General features: G+C 34.8%; 1 protein-coding gene across 1 annotated transcript in view; it reads right to left on the bottom strand.

Annotated features, from left to right (window-relative positions):
- LOC139692052 (5-hydroxytryptamine receptor-like) overlaps positions 1 to 12003 on the bottom strand; it is a 772518-nt gene that overhangs the window by 634761 nt on the left and 125754 nt on the right. The window contains exon 2 of the mRNA XM_071590072.1: positions 11277 to 11395. The gene's annotated coding sequence lies outside the window, so the exon portion shown is untranslated. The remainder of the gene's footprint in view (positions 1 to 11276; positions 11396 to 12003) is intronic.

Below are 12003 nucleotides of genomic sequence, written 5' to 3'. Positions count from 1 at the left end.
CCTCCGTCATTGTATTTAGTCTGTCATTTAGTCTTTTCTTTACACATACACTCACTTTCCCATAAATAACAATAGAGTTTCTTTTGGATTATTACATCTCTTAGCCCACCTATCTTTCTCTGTACAGCGCAAGTATTTCGGAAAGTTTCTTAATTATTGCGTTGATTCATTTACAAAAAAACTGTTTACACCTAATGCTAATGACTTTATTTTTATTGGTCATAAAGTGAAGTAGCCATGAACAAGTGGAAGTATTTATGATATCCATCTGAAATAGTTACAGTTTGATTTAACGGAAAAATGCCATCTGTAACAAATATATTTTATATTAAATTTTCTGAGTATTCTGGACTCAAGCCCACTGAAATTAAAATCTTTATAATTATATATATATATATATATATATATATATATATATATATATATATATATATATATATATATATATATATATATATATATCAAATAAAATAATATATATGAGCGATTTCAAAAGTTGATTAAGTTTGAGTTATAATCAAATTTGGAAATAAGTTAACTGTGATTATTATGTTACCATACAACTTGTCACCAAGTATACTCTTCCGATGAATAACCTCTCTAATAATGCAGAAATTTTGCACCCTCAGAGGATTAATATAAAAAAATGTCTAATATACGTTAGCCAACAAAATTCAAAAGATGAAATTTTCTGAATAATTTTTACTCCAGTTACCAGAAGGGTTTTCTACGTTTTTTTTATTTTCTACTGTAGCAAATACGGACGAAGTTATAAATGCAAAACTTTATGCTGTAACTTTTCTCATCCTTTGACTTGGAGAGACTCCAAGCTAAGCTAAATGTGCATCACAGTCACTGTTTCATGAAATTTGTGAACTGCTTGAAAAGCATTCATTTCGGTTTATCTTTAACAGCATGCCCTTTGGAAAAAATACTAATTTACTACGAAAGCTTACTAGAAACAAATCCTCGAGGAGTGTCTCGGGCGATCAGTAAACCGGTCTCCTCAAGGGAATAAGCCAGACGTTCGGGAAGGGAAAAAAAGCAAGATGCCCAGCGGACACCACATCCATTTGATGAAAGATAGAAGTTATTAGTCCTGGGGCATATCGGTCTGTTTTTAATAGGTCTAGGCTAAGAAGTAAACTCTTAGGCGGCTCTATTATGCGGCTAGCAAACGGCAAAAGATAGATTTTGAAAATATCGTACTTGGAGGTTTGTGACGTCAAGGAAATTCAAACGTCAAGGAAATTAACCGCTACCCCGTAATTTCGGTCCGGGGATGATTTTCAAGGGTTTTTTTTTCGATACTGGCTGCTTTCGGGGTTGGGGGTGTGCGAGCTCGCCCTCCGTGGGTACATCTGCAGATGCACGGTGGGTTGGCGATTTAGAGGGTGTGATGGTAGGGGTGGAAGGTGTGCTATGTGGGATTGAGCCTCGAAGCACCCTTATTCATTCGTCGATATGAGGCTCCATAGCCCATATTGCAAAGTTCAGGAGAAAGGAAGTTGAGGATAATAATAGAGGGCCTAAACGGCAAGACAGACCAGCTGTTTTCAGCATCAAATTTCGAGTCGGGTCGTTTCAATGGGTTTTAGAACTCGTAACCCACCACCATTGTCATTTCCTTAAAATTCATGAACCCGTAAATGAAAATCACGGCGCTTATATTCAAAGTTGGATGCATTGAAAAAAATACAAATGTCTCCATCAAATGAAGCAAAAGCTCAAGTAATACTTCAGCTTTGAGTTGTTTATTAAAATTTGCTCTCAGCGTTTGGAGCTTAAAATAAAACCATTTAATTTTAATGGAGAATTCAACCATTAAAAGCGAAATATTTTTCTGTAAGAGAAATTATTTCCCCCCCCCCCTCCTTGCAAATAATGTATTTTTTTGTATTGTATTATATAGGTAAGGCATATTTTAAGCAAAGAAATTTGAAATATAAAAGAGTGCGAGATATAATTTAAACTTGAACGTTATATTTATGCCATTTTGATTCTTAAATACGGTGTAATTTGATCTAAAATATAATAGACCGTGTAACCCGTTATTGTTCAAGTTTCGATATAAGAATTGCTTTTCAGCCTGTACACTATGTAAATCTGACCTCATTAAAAACGATATAATTTAAACATAAAAATAACCCAATTAAAAAGTGTTTTAATCTTTCTAAAGTACTGTCTTTAGATTTGTGTTTTATTACCTAGGAAAGTAATATTTGTTGCGATCGCTCAGCTATATCAAGGGTCACAAACGTCACTAGTTACTCACTCATGGTTTGATTTACCTAGCTTAGTCGCACAACGAGGATTGTAGATGATTTAAAAGTGCCTATGGCCATTAAAAGAAGTTAATTCATCCAAATAAGGTCAATTCAAAATTAAATTATAACATATTTTTTTACTCCAGCGAGTTACACTCAGCCAACCATAAAAAGGCAACGCACAGACTCGAAATTCATCGAGATGGCTCTTTCTGCTCGAGCACCTTTTCCATTGCCAATGAAAGCACCTCGTAGACCCACTCTTTGCGTTTAAATCAACCACGAGGCAAAAATATACATGATGCATTGAAAAATCACCGGGAGAAGATTCGTTCGGCCAGAACAACCTATTTAATCAATTAATAGCAATTTCTTCATTTTATTTCAACTTATCACTCCAATTTGGGGAAATGCGAGATGAAAACCGTAGGTCTGAGCGACTGCGCTCTCGCTCTCGCCCAAAAGATGATCCGTAAATCCTAATCTTCCCAAGAACCTTGCAAGAGAGAACCATGTTTCGAAGCCGCGCCCTTTTGGTGCGCACACCAACCATCTTGACTGCTACAAGAAGTGAGAGAATATTTTTGCAACTAAATGAAAATCTACCCGCAGACGTCCCTATGCTGCAATTATGAGAGGGAACAGGAGCAAAGTAAACGGACGTGAACAACAGCATCCCTCACCAACTCTCTCTCTCTCTTCCTACTGAATAATGTGTACTTCAAAGTAAACACACGCAGCATTTAAATTATATTGAATATAGCGTGTAAATATGTCTTGCTCATTCTTTGAGGAGGGAGCACTTAAGTGTTTTTTTTATTCCGCGAATCATTTAGCTTTTTCAAATATCTATGTTAAATCAAGTAACTTTTACCTTCAACCAATGCAGATGCAGAATAATTTTAGCGTTTAATAGACAACTAGGGTTGATCCTGAATTTAAATTAAACATTGAGGTCATTAAATGGAAAATGCTGTAAAATTTCAAACCAGCAATTTATTTATTTTAACAAAACAGATAATTCCCATTACATTTTGTTTAATGTTTCTCATATCAAGAGCAGCTGTTCCTGTGGCTAAGCTGAAGAAGTGTGCTGTAGCTGAAGAATAGCAGTAGTAATGTCAAGAACGTATAACGCAAAGATACAATCAACGCCATTTGTCCACATTTGTTAATCAAAAGCATTGCAGTGTTGTAACTCCCTACCCGACACATTACATAGTTTAATCTCGTAAAGTATGCTGAATAAAATTAAATGTAACCGTGGTAGATGAATTATTTAAAGAATTTTAATCAGTTTCCACTATATTTAGAAAACCTTCTGCCTAATTAAGTGTTACTTTCTAAATTAAACAGTATCAGAAGAAATTGCAAATAGGGATATGCCGTATTTACAACGCCTAACATAGCACAAACGCTCATTATTCTATTAAAACTCTTCGATTTCTTTTTTAACCGTTGATAAATAATAAGCTAAGTGACTAAAATTGAGAAATAGTTGTCATAGGCCGAACCTAATCTTTTTTTTCAAAATGATTACATTTATTTGAATTCCTTGCATTGGGCAAAGACTTAAATTCCACCCGATCATTTTGCAAGTCCAAAATTGTGCTCGTGAAATTTCGTAAAGCTTGGTGAAATTTGGGATTGTATGTGGTATATGGCTGAAAATATAAGTATGGATGAGTTTCAACTAATACGTGTCCAAGGAAGTTTGTCTTAATTTAGAAACTCTTGCCGCCATGATAAGGTAAAAGCATTACAAAAGAAACTATCCCTGTTAAACCGATAAAATATGTAATAATAAAGATTACCAACGGAAAGGTTAGTGTTTTATTACTGCATTTGATAAATATTTCCGTACTCTAGGGTTGATTGCACGGATATTTCCACAAAGAGGACTTATCCGTTTGTTGTTAGAGTTAAAAATGTAATTTAGGAACAAAATATGTCGTATACACACACTGGATCAGTAATTTCATGAAGTAATAATTCATAATTCATTAGAAAATAATGAAGTGATAAGGGAGATTACTTCGACTGCAGAGCATATTTTCGAACAATTCGAAAAATTTGTTGAAATAAGAATGTAAAACAGGTTAGCTCGAGACTGTCATTTAGGTCACTCAAGATAATTTCTTATAACTCGTAAGTGGGCTGCATGTTTTTGCCTCATCCAGGTTACCCTTGAAGATTTTGGCTTCCCATTAAATGACAAGGTTTACTGTAAACAAAATGAAGTTTATTTATAAAGAGTGATGACAGCAACCAATTTTGTCAATTCGGTTTGAAAATAGAAATAATTTTCCAAATTGGTTAAGCAGACACACGTTTTTAGCAGTTTTACCTGAGAAAACACTTTTGGATCCTTATTTGGAGTCTAATAGCAAACCATTTTCCACTCACTTGCAAGGTGTATTTTAAAGTGAACTCTTGAGCGTGAATAAAAATCATTGAATAGTTCCTTTACATGAAATATTTTTAATTTTCGTGCGTTTCGTTTTTTCCTTCAAATATTCAGGCATTCAAATTAGAACACTTGTAAATTGCACTAAACACTGTTATCGACATTATATTCCGCGTTTTCATAATTCAACTACGAAATCCAATGGTTTAGCGAACACAGAATACCCAAGATGATTGCTGTGTGCATAATGATGTTCTTAATAATTGAGGAATTAGTTTTGCTACAGCCTTTTAATAGATGCACTCTGAAGTATGCACAGGAGAATATCACAAGGGAAAGTGCCCGTTTGACTTTAAAAACCGTACCGGACAGGTGTATCTTTACTGCGCATGGTATTATTTACAAATCTAGAGTAACTCGGAATGCATGAAATACCATATCTTAGTTCCCTGTGGCCATTAATATGTTACATGAGATAAAAATTTCACTCATATTCTACAAAATCTTAAATACCACCCGCTTAGTGGGTAACTCGAAGATCGTGCTGGTGAAATTTGATGGAATTGGGTGGAAATCTACATATATGATTTCAGGTGATAAATACGTTAATAAGAGAGTTTTGATTAGCAAAGTTCTGAGGAATTGCACGTTAATGGGGCACCTATTGCCGCTATCTGCTTGGAATGTCACAGAATATGCGCTAGGAGACGGTTCCATTTGGTTGCAACGCATTAATGCCAATTGGTGATATCCACCCACTCCATAAATCGCGTAAGTCTAGGTGCAACAATAGGTAAGGCTTCAAAATGAAGGTAATAATAGGTAAGGCTCCTCAAATACTGCTAATTTCTTTGTTTTTGAGCGAGTCTGGGTGATAATATGAAGTGAGACATGAAAATGATTTTCGGATATTTTTCTTGAAATGCAAACGGATTTTACGCTAATTGAGTCAAAATATAATAGCCATAAACTTGCATAGTAATCAAATCCAAGGTTGATTTTCGAACAATATAGCCCAAGTAGATTCGGCAGAGTGGAGCTCACCTCATACTAAACCCTATGGCTGTTAAAATCAACATTTAGTCAAGGAATGAGATAAAATTGATTATGCGGCTCTATATATATCAGTAATATAACACAGAGTAAGAGGAAAGGAGGAGTGAGAGTGAGATACAGGGAAATTATCTCACGGAAATCGTGTTGACACTAGGCACCGATTTTATAAAAGAACAAAGACATTTTCAACAACCATGTAGGAAGGCAGTATAACGATTATTTAAAATTATAAATAATGGAAGCATGTTGAGGAGAGTGGTATGAAACGGAATAAGAGATGAGGACGTTTTTAACTTATCATTAGGCTGAGAGGTAGAGAGATGGACCTGGGATTTAGGAGGGGTCAAAAAAGAAAAAAATAGATTATTATAGCCAGAGGCTCACAACTCAGCATGCAGTTTTCTTTGTGCCTGAGTTCGGGACTCACCTATAGCCACAGCTGATAGCGCTCGCAAATATTTGTGAATGATCATACATCGGTCATCTCTCTAAAGAATTCTTTTTATTCCTGAGGCAAAACTAATTAGCAATACTAAATAACGAGGAATTTCTTATTATTTCTGGATTGCATATGAATTCCAAGTAGTAAGCTTTTTCTTTGACATGCGGCACAGCTTTTGACCACTACCGGTATTTTGTCCCTACGCTAGACTTTTCTATCTGATAGCACTATAAACGTGATGAAGAACGCGGGATAAAAGGGCGTGGCGTGCCAAGGAAATGTTTCATAGCATCATCTGGAGGGAGGATAAAAATTGTCCGCAAAGCGTCACGCAATTACTAGTCCCTTCCCAACCCAACGGATAGTGGCCTAATTTGTGGATTAATGCTTTACGTTAGAGGGGCACAAAAGTGTGTTTTCTCGAATGTAGATACTCGCATAGATAATTTTCCTTTATTTTTGGGTTAAGATTGAGAATATTTTTCCACCACCGAACCTCTTGCCATAATTTCGTTAGAATATGTAATTTTGTATATTTTGAGTGAAAATGCTCCACAGAATTACCAATTTTTTTGCAGCATGATTTTTAAAGGCGTTTAGTTCCAAAATCAAAGCGCAAGTTAAGTGTGAGAATAAAAAGTTCGGACCAGTCATCCCAATTCTTAAATTCATTCAGCTCTGGGAAGAGCTCCTTTATCGACAGAGAGAATAATAAAGTAGTCTACTTAGAGACACAATCTGCTCTTCCATCTACATCTTAACCTAAAAGCTGTGAAGAGAGTGTTTCGTAGAGGTTGCAAGTTTACCAAGCGTTAGAGTAACAGACAGTCGGAGATTAATGGCATTTAGGAAGCTTCAAATTTTCGTAGGTTATGTTTCTTGCAAGCCTTGGCCTTGATATGTTCCAAAGAAAGTCATTTCATGTAATCCTCATTTCGTGTGTCATTGAATTTCACTTAGCTCCTCACTGTTGTCTTGCCTATCAATTTTAGCGCCTTGTGGCGCTTAAATTATTTCGTCGGTGTCAAAGTCAAACTCATTAGGTTTATATTTATGTAGACGTTTAAATCGACTTGAGAGCCTTTTGTTATTCATTTTTTCCTACCCAAAGAAATATATATATATATATATATATATATATATATATATATATATATATATATATATATATATATATTAATTTGATGCTTTTTCTGCCGTTGACTGCGGACTCTTATTCTTGTCTTATTATGTATTCTAACCAAAATATTTTTTTCTTCAGAATAACGATGTGGTGATATTAGCGCCTCACTAAAGTGTTGAAGATTAATATGTTGCAACTGTCTTTGGAAGTTAAGCAAACAAACAGGATATATTACCTACAGTATCGATCCTTGATTTCTCTTATCTTTTAAGACAAAGTCAGGCATGTTTCAGACTTGGAAATCTAAATATTTAAGGGCATAAACGCACACAAACCAAATCGTATCATAAGAAACATCACTATTTATGTAATGGAAACATAAGATTACATAGTGAGTCCGCATACATACACATACACAGTCCGCATTTATTTTTTCTTCAAAGAGTATCGGATTAAGAAAAGGCTTCATTCGAAGTAAAAGTACTTTTAAGGGTGAGATGGAGGGCGGAGCGTGCTTGACACGCAGCGGAGGAATCAAGGACACGTGGGCAGAGGGAACAAAAAGGAGAAGGGAAGGGTTAGAAGTGGTAAAATGGCGGTAACATTCGTGTGTATTTCTTTGAAAGTATGTGTTTTGGAAAGAGAGAGAAGTGCATGTGTTCGTGTTCATATGTGTGTGTGTGAGTGCGCGCGCTGGAAGGTGGGAGAATTTGAAAGGAGGCAGATGGACGTGTAAGTGACGTTGGGAACAGAGCATTGATTAATGAACAAGCACAGGTTGATGCCGTGGGATGGAAGGGCGTCAGATGGGATGTAGGAGGCAGGGGATAAAAGGAAGAGAGACGGAAAGAGAGAGAGGAAATGAGACAGGGGTGGAATAAAAGGCGATTGAGGGAGAGGGAAGATTTTGATGATGATGACGGCACTGAAGGGAAAGTGTGGTCCCCATCAACATCATTGAAAGATACTCATGTATGAGTGTATTCCCGTGTTTACTCGATTAAGATTCTTGGCTCTTTATTTCAGACTCGCGTCGGAATCTAAATTGAGCACACACGCTGCGTATGGGATGATAGGGGTAACGGACAAATAGAAACGGGTGCCCGATCGATCGATAATTTAAACAGTTTCAGATGCTCACTCACCAAATGGTGTTACTTTCTCTATCGAAAATGAAAAGATATCACAATTGCGATGTAAAAACCGTTGAAATAAAGGAAACCCTCCCTCATTTCATCCGGGGTATTTTTAATACATATGACCATTTCAGGTATAAAGGGAACTGGGAGGAAGATTCGCTTTAGCCAAAGACTTTTTGTTTGGTCTTCCAAATGAATGCTGTGGTAGACATGGCTTTTGAAACCGGAAAATATAAAAAAATGTAGTGCCACGGATGGTATTGTTTTCAACGTCGAATTTCGAGTTTTGTGATTGTAAAACTCGGTGTTATTTTCCAGCTTCATGAAGATTTAACTGATCCGGAAAACTTCAGTGAGGAGCTTTTGATACTGAATTGGCATAATTTAAAAATAAATGAAGGATATGATGTTCTAAGATTTATGAATCTCAAATCCTGATATATAAAGCATCACATTTTCAACCATAGCTTTATGAAAGCCTGTGCCTGACACGCAAAACTAGTCAAAAGATCATTATGTGTATCGGAATCATTTTTGTCATTATAAAGACTATTACCACGATTTAATGCCAGAAGGTATACTACATATCGTAAATATATGCTCAATATATGTCACCAATAAACTAGAGAAATCACTCCAAGCATTGCTTTTGGTAAAATAATTTAGACTTTATCTAAAAAAATTTGACTTTTGAAAAGTGAGCCAAACTCAGTTACTATGGAATGCATCAAGAATAAATGGAATGGGATGTATCATAAAACTCCTCATATGCCCATTTAATTTATGCTGAATTGATAATCTTACATAAATCATAGCTATTAACAAGAAGTTGATTTGAAAAGTGATGTTAGAGTTCATCTAACACACCAAATTGCATGAGAAAATCCCACATTAGAGGAGGGGGCCGTTTCCTTTCCCTACACTATCCATAGTTTCCTGGTATCTGAAAAACCACACAGCTTTGATGTAGCCGGGAAAGCCCAAAGGCGTCCCCGAGAGTCGAACCCGGGCCATTTGTTTGTCCAGCGCCCCCATCGGCGCTGAGTTGCTCAACCGCCCTTTGAGCTACCCATTGATTACTTTTTTTCTAAATAGATAATTTGATATCCAAAATGTAAGATGTCAAACTTTCTTCCTAAAACCATTAATATGTATATTCTTTCATTGTACAAAATGTTACTCCTCAACCCCTTACATCTCTTTGAAACAACACTGGTGAGACAAGGCAAAGGTTTCCCTTCAAATCTATTCTTACAATCTCACTTTTAAACTTTTATTATAGCACTCAACTTTGCAAAATTCAACCATAATTATCGTTCTTCCGAAGTTAATCTGAGCACCTGCCAATTCCTCTCTCTCGCTCCCCTTATATCTCCTTGTTTCAGGTATCACCATGCATATAACTCTCCTTCGCGTATTTCTCTCATTTTCGTTTCCGTCATCCCTCATACTACTCATCATTCGGTGTTCCATGGATGGGGGCATGTAGAAAACGTTAAAAAGAACTAGGTCAACACATTAAGATTGAGGTTAATTGATCGAAACGTATTTAATGTGACTGGAATCCATTTCGATAGTTTTCAGGAAGAGCACATCCGGGTTTTTGGTATGGAATGATAATTCAGATGAAATCGTATTTTTTCGTAAAATGTAATTTTCAAAATTTACAATAAATGAAATTGTAAATGTTTTTTAAATTCACATTCTCAAGTTTTGCATTCCCGAGTTTTATCATATAGTTCCAAGGAAAATCATTTTAATTGTTAAACACGTATCCTTGATTTGTAAACCGTAAAGAAATGACCTCCTGCTCTGATGTGTGAATTTAAAATGCAGTCGAAGACAGTTTTAGGTGAGCTCTACCAGAACTTTTCAAATCAATCTTCATATTGATAGCTATGGTTTATGTAAGATTATCAACTCAGTATATATTGAATGGGCATTTGAGGAGTTTTTATGATTCATATATTTTATATTTAAAGGCAGGACGGGTAAACCGTGAAAAGTATAAACATTATTTAAAAATTAGTATTAAAAAACTAATTTTCGTATGCGAATACTCTAAAATATATAAATCAATAATCTATTTTACAAATTTTATTTCTAGCCTCTAGCCAAGGAGCTAATTTCAAAAAATTCGATTTACTCAGTTCACTTTAATAGACATTACACACTAAGAAAATGAATTTAAAACTACGCTATGTAAATGGAGGCTTTATTGTACTTGGTTCAACCAGTATGTACGTTGAAGATATACATGATCTTGTAGCAAATACTTTAATGGTGAAAAATTCGTATTATGAGCGCGGGTTGACCCTATTGTGGAAACTGGACAACTATGGATATGTAAAAGCGTTTGATCGACTTGATAATCATAAATCAGAAAAAAAATAATTTTGTTTTCTTTTTCAAAGTTTTCCTTTAAGTATTAACCAGGTGTAAATAATTTTTAATGAAGATTTGATTTATGCTACCTTATGGGCTCTATTCGGGTTATTTCTTCGGTAAAAATACATACGTATTCTAACATAGAGGCTTTAATTGATGCTTAAATATATATATGTATATATATATATATATATGTCACAAAACATCATTGATCCTTCTCTTTGTGTATGTATGTATATATATATATATATATATATATATATATATATATATATATATATATATATATATATATATATATATATATATATATATATTTCTTTATTTATTTATTTATTTATATATGTATAGCATTACTATCATATATATTTTTATTTATATACACATATATTTGGAATGCCAAATTACATTTGGCATTTAAAAAGAATTTTGGGGTCAAGTGTACGCAACGAACCTTTTTAAGCTTTCTCCTTTGTGTTCTTCTTATCCTCTGGGTGTGGGGTATTTTTTAGCAGCAGTGCAGTAATCAATGAGGAGAAAAAAAATTGTGTTTGGTCTGCGGTCCTTCAGGATCTGAAATAGTAAAACACATTATGCATCATCAGTGACACTCAAAGGTCTTCACTATTTGTATTATTGTGGTTCATCTTACAGTAGCAAACACATCCGTTAATTTGTAGAGGTAATGACTGAATAATGTATCGGAATACTTAATATTATATTAATGCATTGCATATTGAGAGTAAAATGAAATGATGGATACAGTTGCACACTCAACCCGTTTCAAGCTTTTTCCTCGAGCATCAGGTTTCTAAATATAATATCGTATGCCATGTAAGTTTTGAGGAGAACTAGCGCCTGCCTTAAGAACTTTTGTATTAATAAATATGGTGGAATATGATTCACTCGCGGCCGTCATTATTCACTGAGCAACATCTGAGTTCCGTATCCGGGAGTTTTTAAAATTTGAAGTGACATTATCTCAAATTGAATGATTGACTGATAATTTATGGAATCAGAATGAAGTCCTAGCCAATAAATGATTAGAAAAAACTTATCCACACTCTTATATTCTCAGCGGATTATATTTTTTTATAGGATCTATATGCAATAACAAATCGTAATGTCAAATTTGGATTTAATTTCTTAAAACTTCGATAAGTAATAAGAAATAGGAATTT

The sequence above is a fragment of the Hetaerina americana genome, unplaced genomic scaffold, assembly GCF_022747635.1.
Source record: "Hetaerina americana unplaced genomic scaffold, ioHetAmer1.1.p SCAF_4, whole genome shotgun sequence".
Lineage (NCBI taxonomy): Eukaryota > Metazoa > Arthropoda > Insecta > Odonata > Calopterygidae > Hetaerina > Hetaerina americana.
Note: the sequence above shows the minus strand (reverse complement) of the source record. Positions and strands in the feature narration are given on the sequence as shown.